The sequence below is a fragment of the Choloepus didactylus genome, chromosome 4, assembly GCF_015220235.1.
Source record: "Choloepus didactylus isolate mChoDid1 chromosome 4, mChoDid1.pri, whole genome shotgun sequence".
In the NCBI taxonomy this organism is placed as follows: domain Eukaryota; kingdom Metazoa; phylum Chordata; class Mammalia; order Pilosa; family Megalonychidae; genus Choloepus; species Choloepus didactylus.
This window is the reverse complement of record NC_051310.1, coordinates 148,688,061-148,711,267: the sequence shown is the minus strand read 5'-3', so window position 1 is coordinate 148,711,267 and position 23,207 is coordinate 148,688,061. Positions and strand designations below refer to the sequence as shown.

The 23,207-nt window shown below is 37.8% G+C and overlaps 1 protein-coding gene and 1 pseudogene across 1 annotated transcript in view; one reads left to right on the top strand and one right to left on the bottom strand.

The window, feature by feature from the left end:
- The window catches only part of LOC119530927, a 35,954-nt pseudogene extending 19,288 nt beyond the window's left edge, over window positions 1-16,666 (bottom strand).
- The window catches only part of AVEN (apoptosis and caspase activation inhibitor), a 268,771-nt gene that overhangs the window by 87,259 nt on the left and 158,305 nt on the right, over window positions 1-23,207 (top strand). The gene's annotated exons all lie outside the window — the stretch shown is intronic.

Sequence of the window (23,207 nt, the reverse complement as noted above, 5' to 3'; positions counted from 1 at the left end):
TGCTAGTTCCCCTACATTTTACATTATAAACCATTTGTTTTACATTTTTGAAAGTTCACATTAGTGGTAGCATATAATATTTCTCTTTTTGTGCCTGGCTTATTTCACTCAGCATTATGTCTTCAAGGTTCATCCATGTTGTCATATGTTTCACGAGATCGTTCCTTCTTACTGACGCGTAGTATTCCATCGTGTGTATATACCACATTTTATTTCTCCACTTATCTGTTGAAGGACATTTGGGTTGTTTCCATCTCTTGGCAATTGTGAATAATGCTGCTATGAACACTGGCGTGCAGATATCTGTTCGTGTCACTGTTTTCCGATCTTCCGGGTATATACCGAGAAGTGCAATCGCTGGATCGAATGGTAGCTCTATATCTAGTTTTCTAAGGAACTGCCAGACTGACTTCCAGAGTGGCTGAACCATTATACAGTCCCACCAACAATGAATAAGAGTTCCAATTTCTCCACATCCCCTCCAGCATTTGTAGTTTCCTGTTTGTTTAATGGCAGCCATTCTAACTGGTGTTAGATGGTATCTCATTGTGGTTTTAATTTGCATCTCTCTGATAGCTAGTGAAGCTGAACATTTTTTCATGTGTTTCTTGGCCATTTGTATTTCCTCTTCAGAGAACTGTCTTTTCATATCTTTTGCCCATTTTATAATTGGGCTGTCTGTACTATTGTCATTGAGTTGTAGGATTTCTTTGTATATGCAAGATATCAGTCTTTTGTCAGATACATGGTTTCCAAAAATTTTTTCCCATTGAGTTGGCTGCCTCTTTACCTTTTTGAGAAATTCCTTTGAGGTGCAGAAACTTCTAAGCTTGAGGAGTTCCCATTTATCTATTTTCTCTTTTGTTGCTTGTGCTTTGGGTGTAAAGTCTAGGAAGTGGCTGCCTAATACAAGGTCTTGAAGATGTTTTCCTACATTATCTTCTAGGAGTTTTATGGTACTTTCTTTTATATTGAGATCTTTGGTCCATTTTGAGTTAATTTTTGTGTAGGGGGTGAGGTAGGGGTCCTCTTTCATTCTTTTGGATATGGATATCCAACTCTCCCAGCCCCATTTGTTGAAAAGACCATTATGACTCAGTTCAGTGACTTTGGGGGCCTTATCAAAGATCAGTCGGCCATAGATCTGAGGGTCTATCTCTGAATTCTCAATTCGATTCCATTGATCTATATGTCTATCTTTGTGCCAGTACCATGCTGTTTTGGCAACTGTGGCTTTATAATAAGCTTCAAAGTCAGGGAGTGTAAGTCCTCCCAGTTCGTTTTTCTTTTTTAGAGTGTCTTTAGCTATTCAAGGCATCTTCCCTTTCCAAATAAATTTGATAACTAGCTTTTCCAAGTCTGCAAAGTAGGTTGTTGGAATTTTGATTGGGATTGCATTGAATCTGTAGATGAGTTTGGGTAGAATTGACATCTTAATGACATTTAGCCTTCCTATCCATGAACATGGAATATTTTTCCATCTTTTAAGGTCCCCTTCTATTTCTTTTAGTAGGGTTATGTAGTTTTCTTTGTATAGGTCTTTTACATCTTTGGTTAAGTTTATTCCTAGGTACTTGATTTTTTTAGTTGCTATTGAAAATGGTATCTTTTTCTTGAGTGTCTCTTCAGTTTGTTCATTTCTAGCATATAGAAACATTACTGACTTATGTGCATTAATCTTGTATCCCGCTACTTTGCTAAATTTGTTCATTAGCTCTAGTAGCTGTATCGTCGATTTCTCAGGGTTTTCTAGATATAAGATCATATCGTCTGCAAACAATGACAGTTTTACTTCTTCTTTTCCAATTTGGATGCCTTTTATTTCTTTGTCTTGCCGGATTGCCCTGGCTAGCACTTCCAGCACAATGTTGAATAACAGTGGTGACAGCGGGCATCCTTGTCTTGTTCCTGATCTTAGAGGAAAGGCTTTCAGTCTCTCACCATTGAGTACTATGCTGGCTGTGGGTTTTTCATATATGCTCTTTATCATTTTGAGGAAGTTTCCTTCAATTCCTACCTTTTGAAGTGTTTTTATCAAAAAGGGATGTTGGATTTTGTCAAATGCTTTTTCAGCATCTATTGAGATGATCAATTGATTTTTCCCTTTCGAGTTTTTAATGTGTTGTAATACATTGATTGTTTTTCTTATGTTGAACCATCCTTGCATGCCTGGAATGAACCCCACTTGGTCATGGTGTATGATTTTTTTAATGTGTCTTTAGATTCGAATTGCAAGTATTTTGTTGAGGATTTTTGCATCTATATTCATTAGGGAGATCGGCCGGTAGTTTTCCTTTTTTGTAGCATCTTTGCCTGGTTTTGGTATTAGATTGATGTTAGCTTCATAAAATGAGTTAGGTAGTGTTCCATTTTCTTCAATGTTTTGAAAGAGTTTGAGTAAGATTGGTGTCAGTTCTTTCTGGAAAGTTTGGTAGAATTCCCCTGTGAAGCCATCTGGCTCTGGGCATTTATTTGTGGGAAGATTTTTGATGACTGATTGGATCTCTTTGCTTGTGATGGGTTGGTTGAGGTCTTCTATTTCTTCTCTGGTCAGTCTAGGTTGTTCATATGTTTCCAGGAAATTGTCCATTTCTTCTACATTGTCCAGTTTGTTGCCATACAGTTGTTCATAATATCCTCTTATAATTTTTTTAATTTCTTCAGGATCTGCAGTTATGTCACCTTTTTCATTCTTTATTTTGCTTATATGGGTCTTCTCTCTTTTTGATTTTGTCAGTCTAGCTAGGGGCTTGTCAATCTTGTTGATCTTCTCAACGAACCAACTTTTGGTGATATTTATCCTCTCTATTGTTTTTTGTTCTCTATGTCATTTATTTCTGCTTTAATCCTTGTTATTTCTTTTCTTGTACTTGGTTTAGCATTGGTTTGCTGTTCATTTTCTAGCTTCTTCAGTTGATCCATTAGTTCTTTGATTTTGGCTCTTTCTTCCTTTTTAATATATGCGTTTAGTGCTATTAATTTCCCCCTTAGCACTGCTTTTGCTGCATCCCATAGGTTTTGGTATGTTGTGTTCTCATTTTCATTCATCTCTATATATTTAGCAATTTCTTTTGCTATTTCTTCTTTAACCCACTGATTGTTTAGGAGTGTGTTGTTTAACCTCCTGGTATTTGTGAATTTTCTAAGTCTCTGATGGTTATTGAGTTCTAATTGTATTCCATTGTGGTCAGAGAATGTGCTTTGAATAATTTCAATCTTTTTAAATTTATTGAGGCTTGTTTTATGTCCCAGCATATGATCTATTCTGGAGAAAGTTCCGTGAGCACTAGAAAAGTATGTGTATCCTGGTGATTTGGGATGTAATGTCCTGTATATGTCTGTTAAATCTAATTCATTTATCAGATTGTTTAGGTTTTCAATTTCCTTATTGGTCTTCTGTCTGGTTGATCTATCTATAGGAGAGAGTGATGTGTTGAAGTCTCCCACAATTATTGTGGAACCCTCAATTGCTTCCTTTAGTTTTGCCAGTGTTTCTCTCATGTATTTTATGGCACCTTGATTGGGTGCATAGACATTTACGATTGTTATTTCTTCTTGCTGAATTGCCCCTTTTATTAGTATGTAGTGGCCTTCTTTGTCTCTCAAAACATCCCTGCATTTGAAGTCTGTTTTATCTGAGATTAATATTGCTACACCTGCTTTCTTTTGGCTGTAGCTTGCATGAAATATTTTTTTCCATCCTTTCACTTTCAGTTTCTTTGTGTCCCTATGTCTAAGATGAGTCTCTTGTATGCAACATATTGATGGTTCATTTTTTTTGATCCATTCTGCGAATCTATATCTTTTAATTGGGGAGTTTAATCCATTTACATTCAACGTTATAACCGTGAAGGCATTTCTTGAATCGGCCATCTTATCCTTTGGTTTATGTTTGCCATATTTTTCCCCTCGCTCTATTAATATCCTTTATTGTACCCATACCGAATCTCTTTAGTACTGAACCTCTCTCCAAGTCTCTCTGTCCTGTCTTTGTTTCTCTGTCTGTAGGGCTCCCTTTAGTATCTCCAGTAGGGCAGGTCTCTTGTTAGCAAATTCTCTCAGCATTTGTTTGTCTGTGAAAAATTTAAGCTCTCCCTCAAATTTGAAGGAGAGCTTTGCTGGATAAAGTATTCTTGGCTGGAAATTTTTCTCACTCAGAATTTTAAATATATCGTGCCACTGCCTTCTCACCTCCATGGTGGCTGCTGAGTAGTCACTACTTAGTCTTATGCTGTTTCCTTTGTATGTGGTGAATTGCTTTTCTCTTGCTGCTTTCAGAACCTGCTCCTTCTCTTCTGTGTTTGACAGTGTGATCAGTATATGTCTCGGAGTGGGTTTATTTGGATTTATTCTATTTGGAGTTCGCTGAGCATTTATGATTTGTGTATTTATGTTGTTTAGAAGATTTGGGAAGTTTTCCCCAACAATTTCTTTGAATACTCTTCCTAGACCTTTACCCTTTTCTTCCCCTTCTGGAACACCAATGAGTCTTATATTTGGACGTTTCATATTATCTATCATATCCCTGAGGTCATTTCGATTTTTTCAATTTTTTTCCCCATTCTTTCTTTTATGGTTTCATTTTCCATTCTGTCATCTTCCAGGTCACTGATTCGTTGTTCAACTTCCTCTAGTCTTGTACTATGAGTGTCCAGAATCTTTTTAATTTGGTCAACAGTTTCTTTAATTTCCATAAGATCATCCATTTTTTTATTTAGTCTTGCAATGTCTTCTTTATGCTCTTCTAGAGTCTTCTTGATTTCCTTTATATCCCGTACTATGGTCTCATTGTTCATCCTTAGTTCTTTGAGTAGCTGCTCTAGGTGCTGTGTCTCCTCTGGTCTTTTGATTTGGGTGCTTGGGCTTGGGTTATCCATATCGTCTGGTTTTTTCATATGCTTTATAATTTTCTGTTGTTTTTGGCCTCGTGGCATTTGCTGAACTTGATAGGGTTCTGTTAGGGTTTGTAGACCTATTGAAGTCCTTATCTCTAATTTATCAGATCTACAGCTTCGTGGAGTACACTTTCTCTACCTAACCAGCAGGTGGCGTCCACGAGCCACCTGTTCTCCACAAGCCTGTTCTCCCCTGCTTAGCCTTTTTGGTGAGTGGGGGAGTGAGTCTTGTGGGGCCCAGTTGGTGTACCAAGCTTGCGTGTGTAGTTGTTGTTGCCTGCCCTGTATGTGGGGCGTGTTTCTGGGCAGTCGGGGAGGGGGGGGTGGCCCTAACAATCAAATCTCCCTGGTGATCCTAGAGTTTTAAAGCTGCTGCAATAGTCTAATCCTTCAGTTCAGTCCTGCCACAGTTTGTCTCTGCCACTGACCCACAAGTCCTTGGTATTGGCGTATGGCTCCTGAGACTTGCAAGTGGGCCCCTCTTCCAGGCTGTGCACCCCGGGTTCTCTGTTGAGGGATGACTGTGCTATGTCACAGGTGAGTGCCATACCCCCAGGGCAGTTCTTGGCTGCTGGGCTGTGTATGGAGGCTCCCAGTCTGCTCAAACGGTGGCTGAATGGGGCTTTGTTAATTCACACTGCTCCACCTTCCCAACTCTGGGACAATCAGCTGAGGTTGCAGGGAAGGCTAATGTCCATGCCCAGTTTTGTGGTGTGTGCCTGTTATTTGAAGCACTTCCGTCACACTGGGTTGTCTGGGGCAGCTCTGGGCTATGGGGCTGGCGATGGGCAGGAGTGTTTCCTGTCCACCAGGATGGTGGCTGTGAGCGGACACCCCCCTTTTCTTGGGAAGTTGTGGTGTTGACTGAATTTTCTCAGCCACTGAATTATTGCCTTTTGTCTCAGAGCTCTCTTAGTTCTGCTCTCGACTTGACGTGCCCAAATTGCAAGTCTTTGAAGCTTTCTGTATTGGGCTTCTTAGAGTAATTGTTTTAGAAAAAGAAAAAAGGATTAAAAAAAAAAAAAAAAAGAAAAAGAAGAAAAAAAAAAAAAAAAGGGCCCTCCTCAGAGATCTAATGGGTTATTGAAATGTTAAGAGACAAAGCAACCAGGGCCATTAAGGAAAGGTCCACAGGGCAGAGAGTTCGGGCTTTTCTTCGGGATTTGCATATGCGCCTTAGGGCCTGATCTCCGCCCTTCCCCTTTCTGTGTTCACCAGAACTCCAAAAATCCTCTGCTTTTATTTTGGAGTTTTTCGTGTTGTTTTTTTTTTTTTTTCTATGCCTGTCTCCTCTCTGCTGGGCTGGCTGCTCTCAGATTCTCTGGTGTCTGGTCTCAGTCTATCTATGGTTGGAGTCTGGATCAGTAGAATGAGTTTCCGATAAGAGCAGCCACTGCAGTTCTCCCTTCTCCTTCCCGGAACTGACAGCCCCTCCTCCCACGGGACTGAGCCTGGCAGGGAGGGGCGCGGGTCCCCTGGCCGCAAAAACTTACAGATTTCGCTGATCTCAGCAGTTCAACATTTTCATGAGTGTTGTATGAAGTATGCCGAAAGACAGATTGCTCTGTGGTGTCCAGTCCACGCAGTTCCTGGCTTTCTACCTACTTTCCTGGAGGAGTAACTAAAACATACAGCTCACCAGTCTGCCATCTTGCCCTGCCTCTCCTGTTCATGGTTTTTTTTGCTTGTATAACACATTTGTTCTTAACGGCTTTAAGGCTGGGGCTATTGCATTTTTATCCTCTTATTTGGACTTTTTTTGTCTTTCATAGTTAAACTTCTTTAGTTTATTCCTCTACCATACCACCTAATTGTTTCACTCATCTCAGGTCTTAAACTGCGTCCTGGTGTTTGTTGTCCTTCTGATTTTAAGAACTCTCTTAGTGAGTGGCAGACAACCACTAGAGGTCTCCAGACCACACTTTAGGTAGGTCTGATTTTACACGTATATCCCAGTAGATGAAATAGATATGTCCCAAGGAGATTGCTTACTTATATTTCCTCTCATTAAATATTTATTAAGTGCTACTTATGTTCCAGACCTTTGAACCATGCTATGTTCTGGGGAATAGATTTAAAAAAAAAAAAAAAGGTAAGATCTCTGTCTCTGAGAGCCCTTAATCTAGCGGGGACACTAACATGTAAATATATGGGCACAAGATGACATGATAGGCATGTCCACATCACGTACTTTCAAATTTCAATTACTAAAGTGCTTCATATTTTCCAGGTTTACCAATGCTCCACTAATTCTCTTTAACTTTTCTTCTATAGCAAGATTGCTTCTGCTTTCTTGATTATCACTGATATGGCATCTTCATCAGTATGGAAGGTAGTCACTTTTGGGGCCAAACAGGATTATTTGGATGGGCTGTGTTTTTTGTGTTCTAATATCCTCATCAGCAGATGCTCTAGGAATCTAATCTATAGGGAAGCACCTCATACAAAAGCCAGGATCCTAATCTCAAGGGAGGCCCCACAGAGATTTTGCACCTTCCATTTCCATTTTGCTTTATACTAGAGAATATTTTAGAAAGGGTCTCTTATATCCCCAATCTCTTGGATGTTGGAGAGTGTTTAAAAAGAAAAGTATTTCCTAATAATGTTTTATGGACTTATTTAGAGTAATCCATGAAAAGCACCTAGTATGGTGCCTGGCATGTGGAGGCTAAGCTCTTAGGTATCATTATCATTGGAGAACTTAATTTAATTTTAGTGTTGGAAGGGACTTCAGAGATAATTTAGTTCAACCACTCATTTTTCACAATGAATCTTAGTACTCTTTTCTTAATCTGTTACTGTTTGGAGTTGTTTCTTTTTTAATTGTTCACCAGCATTTTTACTGGCAAATGAAAAACCATATAAGAGAGTGTGTGAGAGTGCAGAGTGTGATCATAATTTTTTTTAATTCAATTTCATTGAGATGTATTCACATACCATACATACCACGTGTTTAGAGTTTTTATCTTCAGAGTTGCCTGTTCAGTATTAGTAAGGCCAAAAGTTTGGTTTAGTCATTATCAGCTTAATGATTACATTATTTCATAAGAACTTTTACATTGATAAATGTTTTGAACTAAAAGATAATTGACAGTTTTAAAAGAATTTAAGAGTTATATTGGGAAAGCATTATATAAAATATATGTAAACTTTCAACAAAAACAGAGATATAGGAACCCCGGCAATTCCACAGAAAATTCTGAAGATTATTCCTTAGTGGCTTTCTGGGGGCTTGATCTATTGTAAAAAGTGAAGAATCCTTGACTTGGGTGAATGATTATTGAGGGAAAGGTAGCTTGGTTTCTGAGGATAGAATCATCCTTACTAATTCTCTAAGTTGCTTGGAAAAGAAATAACTATATGGATGAATAGAAATCAGTGGGTTATAGTTTAGATTAAAAAATATTTTGACAAAGTTTTTACCTTAAAGTCTGTTTGAACAACAGAGTAATGATAGCTTTGGATACCTTTTGGTAAATAGCTAATTGACTGAGATGCAAGAGAACTGTAGGAAAAGATCGTTCTCAGAATGGAAGTGTTTTGGGAATCCTCTAGGAGTTGATGTTGGGGTAGTTTTTAAATAAATGATTTGAAAGACTGAGAAAAGAGAATTACTACAACAAGATTAGGTGGTAATATATATTACTTCTGTGTAATATGTTATATTATACAATTTAAAAATATGATTAAAAAAAAGCCTTTTGGGATAAATTCCTGGGATTAGCTCTTAGCATGAGAAATGTTAGCTGGTAGTGTAGGCACAAATGGCAGTGTGGGCATGAACAAGGGAAGATAATGGATTGTCATTATGTGATGATAGGCAGCAAGATAAGGGGGAAACTATAGTAAGTTTTTATGCAGGGGAGTGATATGATCTGATATGTTTTTAAAAGATTGCTCTGAGGTCATTCTGGAGGTTATACTTATGCATTATATAGATATCCCTTTTGAGTTTTTAGTATAATAGAATAGCTAGAAAGAAGCACCTGAAACTGTTGAACTGCAACCCAGTAGCCTTGATTCTTGAAGACAAGTGTATAACTATATAACTTATACGGTGTGACTGTGTAATTGTGAAAACCTAGTGGCTCACACTCCCATTATCCAGTGTATGGACAGATGAGTAGAAAAATGGGGACAAAAAAGTAAAGGAATAATAGGGGGATGTTCTAGTTTGCTGATGCTGCTGTTAAGCAAAATACCAAAAATGGATTGGCTTTTATAAAAGGGGGTTTATTTGGTTACATGGTTACAGTCTTAAGGCCATAAAGTGTCCGAGGTAACACATGAACAATTGGGTACCTTCACTGGAGGATGGCCAGTGGCGTCTAGAAAACCTCTGTTAGCTGGGAAGGCACGTGGCTGGCGTCTGCTCTGGAATTCTGGTTTCAAAATGGCTTTCTCCCAGGACATTCCCCTGTAGGCTTCAGCTCCTCAAAAATGTCACTCTTAATTGCTCTTGGGGCGTTTTTCCTCTCTTAGCTTCTTCAGAACTAAAGTCTGCTTTCAAAGGCCGTCTCCAAAATGTCTCTGAAAGCTGAAGCTCCTCTCTCACCTCTTGTGCATTTTTCAGTGTCCCTCTTGGCTATAGCAAGCTCGCTTCTTTAGTTTGAGCTTATATAGTGCTCTGGTAAACTAATAAAGGCTGGGCTGAATGGGCGGGGTCATACCATCATGGAAATTATCCAATGAAAAATCTCGCCCACAGTTGAGTGACCACATCTCCACAGAAACATCCAATCAAAAGTCTCCAACCCAATCAACACCAATGCATTTCCTGCCCACACAAGACTGCATCAAAGATAATGGTGCTTTGGGGGACATAATACATCCAAACCAGCACAGGGGATATAGGGGTATGGGATGTTTTGGGTGTTATTTTTTACTTTTATTTAATTTTTACTTTTATTTTCATTTTTACTTTTATTATTTTTGGGGGTGGGTAATGAAAATATTAAAAAATTGATGGTGGTGGTGAATGCACAACTATATGATGGTACTATGAACAATTGATTGTACACTTTGGATGATTGTATGGGGTGGGAATATATCTCAGTAAAACTGCAGGAAAAAGAAAGACTGCTGTGAGTCCTGTGTAGCATGTAAGAAAAGAAATTGGTAGACCCAGTACGGAGGTTTTTATAATGATCTAGGCAAAACTTGATGGTTCCTTAGGCTAATGTAATAGCAGTGGAAAAGGAAAGAAATGGACACATTTGGGGAATATTTTGATGGTAGAAATGACAGAACTTGCTGTTAAATTGGATGTTTGGGTACGAGTGAGAGTGAAGTGTTGAGAATGGCTCCCAGAAGTCTTGCTTGATTATGTAGGTAGAGATTCCATTTACTCAAATTGGGGGAACAGGATGAAGAGTAGGTTTGGTAAGGGGAATAGTAAGAGAGAGAATAATTAACAGTATGAGCTGTGGGTCTGCTAATTCTTTTTTTTTTTAAATTCATTTTTATTTATTTTATTTATTGCACTTAGCATGCCGTCAAACAAAACAAAGCATACATTCAGTTGTTTACAGTACCATTATGTAGTTCTGCTTTCATCACCAAAGTTAATGTTTGACATTTTCATTACCACACACACAAACAATAATAAGAATAAAAATTAAAGTGAAAAAGAACAATTAAAGTAAAAAAGAACACTGGGTGTTTTTGTTTTTTTTGTTGTTGTTGTTGTTTTGCCCCCATTTTTCTACTCATCCATCCATACACTGGACAAAGAGTGTGGTCCATATGGCTTTCCCCATCACATTGTCACCCCTCATAAGCTACATTTTTATACGATCGTCTTCAAGATTCGTGGGTTCTGGGTTGTAGTTTGATAATTTCAGGTATTTACTGCTAGCTATTCCAATTCATTAGACCCTACAAAGGGTTGTCTATATTGTGCGTAAGAGTGCCCACCAGAGTGACCTCTCAGCTCCTTTTGGAATCTCTCTGCCACTGAAGCTTATTTCATTTCCTTTCACATCCCCCTTTTGGTCAAAAAGATGTTCTCCATCCCATGATGCCGGGTCTAGATTCCTCCCCAGGAGTCATATTCCACGTTGCCGGGGGGATTCACTCCCCTGAGTGTCTGATCCCACGTAGTGGGGAGGGCAATGATTTCACCTGCCAAGTTGGCTTAGCTAGAGAGAGAGGGCCACATCTGAGCAACAAAGAGGCATTCGGGAGGAGGTTCTTAGGCACAATTATAGGGAGGCCTAGCCTCTCCTTTGCAGCAACAGTCTTCCCAAGGGCAAGTCCTGTGGTAGAGGGCTCAGCCCATCAAACCACCAGTCCCCTATGTCTGTGAGCACATCAGCAACCATCGAGGTGGGGAAGCCCAACACCCCTGCATTCTCCACTAGCTCCTCAGAGGTACTCTGCATTTATTTTTTCATTGTCTTTTTTTTTTTAATTAACTTTTTTTTAAAATCAACTATATCAAAAACAAAAAAATAAAAAAAAAACATACAATAAAAAAAAAAAAACATTTCAAACAAACCGTAACAAGGGAGTAAGAAAAAGACAACTAATCTAAGATGACTACTTTACTTCCAACATGTTCCTATTCTACCCCAAGAAAATAACCTAATATAGGGTCAGCTAATTCTTACCTTCTCAAATAGTTGAGGATGTGAAAGAATTCTGTGAAATCTTTATATTTGAGAATTAGTATACTCTTAAGTGTCATCTTTGTAATGGGTCTTTTTTTCTGCTCCTATTTCTTGTTTTTGTCATTTACATGCAACACAAATCCATCATAACTTTTCTCTTTGTAGATATTACAGGGAGGTAGGAAAGGAATTGATAAATCAATCTTCTTGGATGGGCTGTGACTTGAAAAACTGATTCTAGGAATGCATATGTTTTACTCTTTTCCCCAAATCTGGTTGAGAATCACTTATTTCAAGTTTTCTATGAGTGTGTGTCATATTTCTTTACCATTTTCTTAAATTCCTTGGTTATAGACAGGAAGGAATCTCCACAGATGATCCAGGGACCTCATTTTCTAGTTGAGAATCCAGAGCATCTAAAAAATTGGCCTTTACTCAAGGATGTATATCTTCCAACTACGTATCTGTTGGATAACAATAGCTATGTAACTAGAAACCCAAGAATTGGAATTGCAGACTATTTTTCCTTCCATGAGACCTACCATTTACTTCCCATTTCTCTCATAAGAGAAATTAGTATAAATAATAAAAATGGATTAGAATATGTTTTATAAGAAATATGCTTGATAAGCTATTTCCTGTGGAGAGATTTCATACTTATAATTTGAGATGAGTAGTTGAGCCAGTAGTTTTTGTAAAATCTAAAACATCTGCAGTGTTCTAGGCACTGGATGTGTAAAGAGGACTAAGGATAGACTGTTATCCAGCAGCTGACAGTGCAGTAGGGGAGTCAGCATGTAAATGAATAAAGTCATCCTTCAGGTGATAGTTACACTAAGGAGAAAATAGTTTAACATGGAGAGGTCAGGGAGGTTTTCTCGAGGAGGTGACATTAAGCTCAGTTGGCAGTTGACATTAAGCTCAGATTAGGCACTCTTTGAACCCCTCTGAATGAGTCAGTTTTAAGAAGCCCATCTTACTTTTCTTTTTTATCCCACAGGGTTAACAAGAGACTTGTTGCGTTCTCAACAATCAATGTAGTTCTGAATTATTCGTAAAACATTTTAAAATATTTCTGATCGGAGTGGCAATAAAATCTGTGACACACAAACCACATTTACACACATGTTGCATACAAGCTCTCTCTTTCTCTCCCTCTTTTAAACCCAAGTTTCTGGTTGCCGTAACAACCTGATTATGGTAGTGCATTTTCTACTATGGTTGAGGTTGTGTCAGCAGTTCCATTATAAGCTGCAATTTTCAGGGTTTTAAAATTCAGTGTTACATTCGTGGACATGACATATAAAATGCCATCTATCTATTGATTTGATTTTCCTTTCTAGTTAAATGTAAAAAAGCTGGTCTTCACCTTTCATGGTGAAAAAGATCCATATATCCAGTGTCTAGATTCTGCTTTTGTTAATTTGTGAAGTTTTTATTGCTAAAAGAAACCCCAATATCTGATCAGGTTCCTTTATTTTATAATGAGGAAATCGAAGCTTTGAAGGATTAAATGACTTGCCTAAGGGCAAATAAGTCAGGAGGAGTTTAGTAGTTACCACACTACAGCACTGATGGTGATACAATTCAGCAGCATCTTCTGCTTAGTGACCTCTTTGATCTTTGGTTCAATCTCACAATGATATGCCTTTATTTATTGAATATGTACTTTTTTTGTGTGTATTTGATGTGTATCTTATGTCTTCCTAGAATAGCATTGTTTTTACAGACTGCATTGTAGAGATTTGTTTATATATCCAATTTCTACTAAACTGAGCTTCTCAAGAGCAGACCCCATGCTTTACTCATTATGATTTCCCCAGTATTTGCTGAGAATGATCAGCTCAGCCTCTTGCTTCTTGATCTGATTCCAGTTTACCTGACTCCTGATCTTTGTTGTCTGTTCCTTGCTCTGGAACCTACTGGTTTGTTCTAGTTTGACTTTTAGTACTCTACCATCAAATCAGAGCCTGGGAGGAGAGGGAAGACAAATGGGGAGTGGGCAGGGAAAAGGAGGGAATTCTAGGTAGAGGGAGAAGCACATGGAAAAGTACTGGGGCATAAAAGTTTGGTGCTTTGTGGACTGTGGCTGTGACTAGAGTGTAGAACACAGGGAGAGAGAAGGTTAAAGAGGTATTTTTGGGCCTGAAGACAGATTTGTATTGGACTTCCTGCTAAGGTACTTGAACTTGATCTAGTTGGTAATAGGGAACTATTGGAAGGTCATAAGCAGGGGGGTGATATGAAGAACCTTCAGGTTCTTGAAGACTGAAATTTTCTAGAAAAGAGTGAGGCACAGATAGATACAAATTCTCAGAACAAAATGTAAGCACAGAGAAGGGAACAATTAGTTCTGCTTAAGGTATGGTGATATTTTAGCTGGATTTAAAGGGTAGCAAGGATTACATGAGAAGTGGGGAAGTATAAGTGCAGGAGATGCATTTTAAGCATGATGAGCAGCTTGAACTAAGGATTGAGGCAAGGACATACTTGGCCTATTAGGAGAACATTAACTGTGTCTGTGTTGGTGGGATGTGATGTCTGAGGGACCACTGGCTTGGAGATGGGATATATAGGCTGAGACCAGGTGGCCAAAGGTTTTTTTTTTTTTTTTTTTAATGGAAACAAAATGCATTTTATTTATTGTACTGCCTAAGATGTTTTCAATAAAGCAGACAGATTCTACTTTGCCAAGTTGGTGTCATGACTTTCCAAATTTTTTTAAATTCAATTTTATTGAGATATATTCACATACCATACAGTCATCCACAGTGTACAATCAATTGTTCATAGTACCATTACATTGTTGTGCATTAATCACCACATTTTCATTACCACTCACAAAAAAGAATAAGAATAAAAGTTAAAAATAAAAAAGAACACCCAAAACATCCCATACCCCCCATCCCTCCCTTTTATTCATTTACTTTTTGTCCTCATTTTTCTATTCATCTGTCCATACACTGTATAAAGGGAGTGGGAGCCACAAAGTTTTCACAATCACATGGCCACACAGTGTAAGCTATATAGGTATACAATCGTCTTAAAGAATAAAGGCTACTGGGTTGCAGTTCAACAGTTTCAGGTATTTGCTTCTAGCTATTCCAATACACTAAAAATTAAAAGGGGATATCTATATAATGCATAAGAATAACCTCCAGAGTGACCTCTCGACTCCATCTGAGATCTCTCAACCACTGAAACTCTATTTTGTTTCATTTCTCTTCCCCCTTTTGGTCCAAGAAGTCTCTCTCAATCCCATGATGCCAGGGCCATGTCCCACGTTGCAAGTCATGTCCCACGTTGCCAGGGAGATTTACACCCCTGGGAGTCATGTCCCATGTAGCGGGGAGGGCAGTGAGTTTATCTGCAGAGTTGGCTTAAGAGAGATGACCAAAGGCTTTTGTTGTCCCACTAAGGAGTGTAAACCATGTACTCCAGATAAGGTAGAAGGCACTATATGGCTTTTAAAAAAGAGCAGAAAGACAATGAGTGTACTTGGGACATAGGCGAGATAGCCTGGCATTCTAGAAGGAGGAGAAAGAAGAACAGATGGATGCTTTTCTAGTAGCCCAGGTAAACAACGAAGGTGCCTGTTGAACTAGGGATTAGACAAATTAGAAACGGAGGGGAGAGACTGGAGAGGAGAGACATTTCATCAGTGGTAAATTTGCCGGATCTGGTGATTGACTATATAGAACAAAGGAGGGAAAGAAGTGGAAGAGTTGATTTACAGCTGATTTACAAAAAAAGAGTTAATTAAAAAAAAAAAAAGGAAAAAAATATGCAGAGCCCCCTTTGAGGAGCTGCTGGAGAATGCAGGGGTGTTGGCCTGCCCTACCTCGATGGTTGCTACTGTGCTCACAGACATAGGGGACTGGTGGTTTGATGGGTTGAGCCCTCTACCACAGGACTTGCCCTTGGGAAGACTGTTGCTGCAAAGGAGAGGCTAGGCCTCCCTATAATTGTGCCTAAGAGCCTCCTCCCGAATGCCTCTTTGTTGCTCAGATGTGGCCCTCTCTCTCTAGCTAAGCCAACTTGGCAGGTGAAGTCGCTGCTCTCCTCCGTACGTGGGATCAGACACCCAGGGGAGTGAATCCCCCTGGCAATGTGGAATATGACTCCCAGGGAGGAATGCAGACCCAGCATCGCAGGATGGAGAACATCTTCTTGACCAAAAGGGGGAAATGAAAGGAAATGAAATAAGCTTCAGTGGCAGAGAGATTCCAAAGGGAGCCGAGAGGTCACTCTGGTGGGCACTCTTACACACAATATAGACAACCCTTTTTAGATTCTAATGAATTGGGGTAGCTGGCGGTAGATACCTGAAACTGTCAAACTACAACCCAGAACCCATGAATCTTGAAGACGATTGTATAAAAATGTAGCTTATGTGGTGTGACAATGTGATTGGGAAAGCCATAAGGACCACACTCCCCTTTGTCTAGTTTATGGATGGATGAGTAGAAAAATGGGGGAAACAAACAAACAAACAAGCAAAGGCACCCAGTGTTCTTTTTTACTTTAATTGTTCTTTTTCACTTTAATTATTGTTCTTGTTATTTTTGTGTGTGTGGTAATGAAAGTGTCAGGGATTGATTTTGGTGATGAAGGTACAACTATGTAATGGTACTGTGAACAATCGAATATACGATTTGTTTTGTATGACTGCATGGTATATGAATATATCTCAGTAAAATGAATATTAAAAAAAAAGTGGAAAAGGGCACTTTCGTACACAAGCTTCTAGGTGGATAATTTTCCCATTTATCAAGATAAGGAAAATAAGAGGAGGAAAGAGATTTGGATTAAAGATAATATTTTAAAAATTATATCCAAAGTTTTAAAATTGAGGTATAATATACATATAAACTGCTAAGATTTCAAGCAATAATTTGATGCATTTTGACAATTGCGTACATTTGTGTAACAGTCATCACAAACAAGTTGTATAATACTGGTTCTCAACCTTTAGCATGCATCAGAAACACCTAAAAGGCTTGTTAAAACAGAGATTGCTGCACCCACCTCCAGAGTTTCAGATTCATTACGGCTGGGGTTGAGACCGAGAATTTCCATTTCTAACAAGTTCCCAGGTGCTGTTGGTGCTGCTGGTTCAGGGACCACACTTTGAAAACCACTGACATAAAACATCACCATCGCTCCAGAAAGATTTCCTTCTCCCTTTTCCCCCCTTCCCCAGGCAACCACGGTTCTGATTTCTATCACCATTATTAGTTTGTCTGTTCTAGGACTGCATATAAATGGAATTATACAATATGTATTCTTTCATACAACATAATAATTTTGAGATTCACCCATGTTGTTACATGTAATTTATTTCTTTTTATTGCTAACTAGTATTTCATAATATGAATATGGCACAATTTATATGTTTGCTTGTTGGACATTTTTGTTCATTCCAATTTTTGACTATTATGAACAAAACTGTTATGAAAATTTAGTAGAAGCCTTTTTGTGGCCATATGTTTTCACTTCTTTTGAGTAAATACCTGGGAGTAGAATTGCTGGGTCATAACAATGTAACTGTATGTTTAATTTTATAAGAAATTGCCAAATTGTTTTCCACAGTTTGAGACATTCACATAGCTAATCAACAGTGATGCAACTCTTCCCCAAGACCAAAGAGAATTTTAAATCTATACTTGGGCTTAAAAAATGCAGTTCACTATTCATTGAAAGAACACTTATTAAGCACTTGCTGTATTCTAGGCAGATTAATAGTATTAATCTGTATTCTAGGCAGATTAAGATCAAGTAAGTTCTTGTAGTACTTTAAGAAGATGTAAGGCAATCCCCTTAAGTCTAAACTACTTTCAAGCCTAGTTTATCTGAATGTCATTTCCCCAGAGATCCCAAGTATCAGGGAATCAGGACATAAGCAAAAAAGTAAAACCCAAAGATCTCCAGAGCATTTCATTGGGAAAAAGATGGATTTGTCAATAAATGGTGTTGGTTCAAGTTGAATCACCATCTGAGGGAAAAGGTCTGATTCAAAACTCATACCCTTTAACAGGTTAAAGTCTAACTGGGTCAAAGATTCAAATGTAAAACAACAAATAAAAACCTGTTAAAATATTAGATCAAATTGTGGGCAAATTGTTTTCTAATGTTAGAACGGGGCAGGTCTTTCTGTATATGATACAAAATCTGGAAACCATGAAAGAAAAAACTGTTAAATTTAGCTACCTAAAAATTAAGAATTTCTACGTGGCAAAACTGCCATAACCAAAGACAAAAAACAAACGATTGTGTGTGTGTCGGGAGACTGGGGGTAGAACTCATACTACAGAGGATTAATTTTAAATATATGTGGTGAGTTTTAACAACCTTATTAAAAATGGGCAAAGGCTATGAACAAACTGTTCACAGAAAATGAAATGCAAATGGCTCAAACATGGTGAAAAGATACTCAACCCACTCATGATAAGAGAAATGCAAATTAAAATTAAACTGAAATACATGTTTTCAGCTCAGACTGACAGAGATGGGAAAGTTTGATGAGACATATGTAGGCAAGAGTGAGGCTGCAGAGTGTAGGAGAAGGGCATTTCAGGTTGGAGATGAGTGGGAGCAGAGAGATGGAGGCTGAAAAGTAGGACCAACAGACTGAGGAAGGGCAGGTCAAGCAGAGACTAGCATGTTGACCACAGCAAGGAGAGACTTCTGACGCTCTAGTGTCACGAGAGAAGTCAGGGAAACCAGACACATCAAAAACAATGGCTAAATATGCTAGTTACTGAGGAGGTGAACAGCCCTACAGATACCAGTAGCCCAAGAATGTCACTTTACAATGAGTGATCCGGTGGTTACCGCCACAGGTTACATTATGCTCAGCATTTTCTGTTTAAGAAAGCATTAAAGTAGAACTTTAAATTAAATGAAAATCTAACACATTTAATAAATTATAATATAAAGACATACTCTTCAGTTATCTCAAGTTTAATTTTTGGATAATACTTTCTATTCTTTGGCGGTACTGAATATATGAAATAAATGTCTGTTGATTTGTTGCTTGTTGCCATTCTTAGCTTTTTTTAAAAATGGTGAGTTGTGTTACACCACAGAATGTTCAGGACAATTGTGGCCAGTCACCCGTGTGTCTCCCTTTGGTTGCAAGGGAATAGGTAACTGGCTGATCAGGAGAGAGGTGGACTAATAGTGTTTGACTTTTGAAAAAGCAAGTATTATGTGTACTTTAGCAGACTTGGTGCTTTAATATTTAATTCCCATTACTCTTTTTCATGTTTCTTATGTCCCCTTTTATTACTTGTGATTCACTGCTCATTTTGTTGTCAGAATTCTAAAATTCGTGAAGCTCTTTAAAAAAGAAGCTACTATCATTTTTTCATGACTTGTTGAGTATTTTCATTACTAGTTTAGTATTGGAGGCAATACTAGATCAGATAAGTGCTTGAGATACCTTTCTGGTCTAGAATATTATTAAGCAATGTACATTGTAGATTGTGCCTTTAGATATTTTACGTATAAGGGGAGATAGAGCATGAAATATAAATGAAATTTTTGTCCACTTACATTCCTAATAAAGAGTGTAATACATGCTCAAACAGAAAAGTTTACTTGGTTTACATTTTGCTTCTCACTTATAATCTGGTTGAAATCTAGATTAAAAAAAAAGTAACCCTATACCCAAGCACATTTCATTAGTCCCTTTGAATCACTAAGGTGAAAACTTTAGCAACAAGGCATACTTAGTAGAGTACATTGTATGTTGACCAGCCTAGATTGATAGGATTTTCTTATAGGTAAGGCCGTGGATGCTGTTTAAAAAAAAAAAAAAAAAAAAAAAGACGACGACAGAACTGTGATGATGTTGAATAAGTAGTATCCTCTATGGTATCTGAAAATCAGGCTTTTCATTTTGTGTTGAATTTGTGGACAGGTAGTCACTGTCCAAGGTGTCCTGTGACACTTTCAGTGGCCCTTTCAGGGACTTTTTTGGGGAGGGGGTTGTATATTTTTAATTTTTATATTAAAATAATTTCAGTGTACACAAAAGTTGCAGAAACAATACACAGGGCTCCCATAAACCCTTCTCCCAGACTCCCCGATTATTAACATTTCTGGATCCTTGGAAATGATGCCCCATTACCTGCTAATATTTCAGTGTATGTTTCATTCCAGAGGCTTTTTGAGGTGGAAAATCTAATGATTAAGAAAATGGTGATACTGGTAACTCAGGTATCAATCATCTTAATTAAGAAGAGTTAAGTTTGTGGGGCTAGCAGCAGGTGGAAACATTTTGCTTTCTCATATAATTCTGGGAGACTAGGGAATCTATGTGTCTTTGAATTTTTATTTTTATTTTTTAGCTCCTTTGAATAAGGGTCATGTCAGACTTGCTGCTCTTGTGTGTATGTAGGTGTGTTCCTATAGCATCTTATTTGGCACTCAAATATAGTTATTCATTGATTGACACATTCTCATCTACATTGTTTTCCTCGGTTGGACAGTTTCATTTCCACATATAGTTCAACCATCTCAGAAAATTAGGTAAAATTGAGTTGTTTCACAAAAACCTACTGCATGTTTAATCTCTGCCAATTCCCCATTTATGCTGGTTGGGGAGCCATTTTTTTTCAGTTAACTTTAATACTGTTGCATCATTTATGCAATTTTATATCTTTTCAGGGGGCCATTGTAATTTTTTTTCCATTAAGAGTGTTGGTGTCTGACTCAGAAACAGAAAAAAATGCTGAAATTGTGGTGAATGAGACTTAATTTTTCATTTCTCTCTGACCAATGAATACTACAGGTGTTACCAGTTATGGCTAAGCATAATGGTAATATCTGAATAAACAACATAGGATAAATTTAGGGGTCTTACTCTGTGTTACATTTATTGGTTTTCTTATGTTGAACTACTCTTGCATGCCTGGGATGAATCCCACTTGGTCGTGGTGTGTGATTTTTTAAATGTATCTTTGGTTTCAATTTGCCAGAATTTTGTTGAGAATTTTTGCATCTATATTCATTAGTGATATTGGCCTGTTGTTTTCCTTTCTTGTAGGATCTTTATCTGGTTTTGTTATTAGAGTGACGTTGTCTTCATAAAATGAATTAGGTAGTGTTTCGTTTTCTTCAGTTTTTTGAAAGAGTTTAAGTAGGAGTGGTGTCAGTTCTGTTTGGAAAGTTTGATAGAATTCCCCTGTGAAGCCATCCGGCCCTGGGCTTTTATTTGTAGGAAGCTTTTTGATGGCTGATTGGATCTCTTTGCTTGTGATTGGTTTGTTGAGGTCTTCTATGTCCTCTCTGGTCAGTCTTGGTTGTTCATGTGTTTCTAGAAAAATTATCCATTTCCTCTAAATTCTCTAGTTTGTTGGCATACAGATGTTCACAGTATCCTTTTATGATTTTTTAAATTTCATTGGGATCTGCATTATGTTCCCCCTCTCATTTATTATTTTGATTTTTGGGTCTTCTCTGTTTTCAACTTTGTCAGTCTAGCTAATGGTTTGTCAATCTTGTTGAACTTCTCGAAGAATCAACTTTTGGTTTTATTTATTCTCTCTACTTTTTTATTATCCGTATCATATATTTCTGCTTTAATCCTTGTTATTTCTTCTACTTCCTTTAGGATTAGTTTGCTGATCATTTTCTAGCTTCTTCAGTTGTTCCATTAGTTCTTTGATTTTAGCTCATTCTTTCTTTCTAACGTATGCATTTAGAGCTATACATTTCCACCTCAATACTGCCTTTGCTGCATCCCAAAGTTTTGATATGTTATGTTCTCATTTTCATTATCTCTAGATATTTAGCAATTTCTCTTGCAATTTCTTCTTTGACCCACTGATTGTTTAGGAGTGTGTTGTTTAATCACCAGCTATTTGTGAATGTTCTAGATCTTTGATGGTTGTTGATTTCTAGTTTCATTCCATTGTGGTCAGAGAATATGCTTTGAATAATTTCAATCTTTTAAAATTTATTGTGGCTTGTTTTATGCCCCAGCATATGATCTATTTTGGAGAAAGTTCGATGAGCACTAGAGAAGAATGTATAGCCAGGTAATTTGGGATGTAATGCTCTGTATACGTCTATCAAGTCTAATTTAGCCATCACATTGTTTAGGATCTTAGTTTCCTTATTGGTACTCTGTCTGGTTGATCTGTCTATAGAAGAGAGTGGTGTATTGAAGTTTCCTACAGCTGTTGTGGAAACATTTATTGCTTCCTTCAGTTAAGTTTTGCCAATGTTTGTCTCATGTGCCCTGGAGCACCATGAGGTGCAGGACCTTATGGCCCCCACATACTTAGCTTCTTGTGGAACCATCACGCTGACATCCAGAAAGGCTACACCATTTTGCCTCCTCATCAACAGTAAATAGGTTCATCAGTCTCTCCAGGTTTTCTCCCATACTTTTACCCCTGTTTATATTTTTTCCTATAATTTTAAAGAAATATATTCACATATCATACAGTTGTCCACAGTGTACAGTCAGTTGCTCATGGTGTCGTCATATAGTTGTACATTTATCACCACAGTCAGCACTTGAACATATTGATAACTATGATGAAAAAGTTTTTGTTTAATGATTAATAAAAAAGATAATAAAAAAATAAAAATGCCATACAATACAATATAATAGTAAGGACAGACAACACCACCACTACCAAGAATCCCATATTCCTCCCTTATATCCCCCCTGATACATATTTAACTTTGGCATATTGCCTTTGTTACATTTAATGGAAGCATATTACAATGTAACTGTTGACCATAGACTCCAGTTTCGTTATGTTTTTTCCCAAATACCATCGCTTTTCCAACACTCTGCATGGTTGACATTCATTTGTTCTCCCACATGTAAAAACATTTTTATATCTGTACATTTAGTTAACAGTCATTGGCCCCTCCAGTTTTTGCCAAGTTATACAGTCCCAGTCTTTATCATCTATCTTTACCTCTGGTGTCATACATTCCCCTGTCCCACCTCTTTCAGCTTTACTCACAGACATCTTTGTTTGGTGTACTTATAATATTGTGCTGCCATCACACAGTAGTATGCTATCTGTTTCTGGATCTATATAATCAATCCTGCTGAATATTCTGTAGTCCTTCAGCATCAAGTGCCCGATCTCTACCCTCTCTCTATCTCTTGATAGCCTGTGTTATCAGCTTTTAAATCTCAATGTTTGCTCATTAATGTTAGTTCATATTAGTGAGACCATAGAGTATTTGTTCTTTTGTTTCTGGCTAACTTCACTCAACATAATGTCCTCAGGGTTCATCCACATTATTATATGTTCCATGTCTTCATTCTGTCTTACAGCTACATAATATTCTATCATGTGTATATACCATGTTTGTTTATCCACTCGTCCGTTGATGGACATTTGGGCTGTTTCCATCTCTTGGCAATCATGAATAATGCCACAGTAAACATCAGTTTACAAATGTCTTAGTGTTGTAACTTTCAGTTCCTCTGAGTATATACCTAGCAATGGAATAGCTAGGTCATATGACATATCCATACTTAGCTTCTTGAGGAACCTCCACACTGTCTTCCAGAGTGGTTGCACCATTCTACATTCCCACCAAACAGTGAATAAGTGTGCCTCTTTCTCCACATCTTCTCCAGCACTTGTAATTTTCTGTTTTTTGGATAATGGCCATTCTGGTAGGTGTAAGATGACATCTCATTGTGGTTTTGATTTGCATT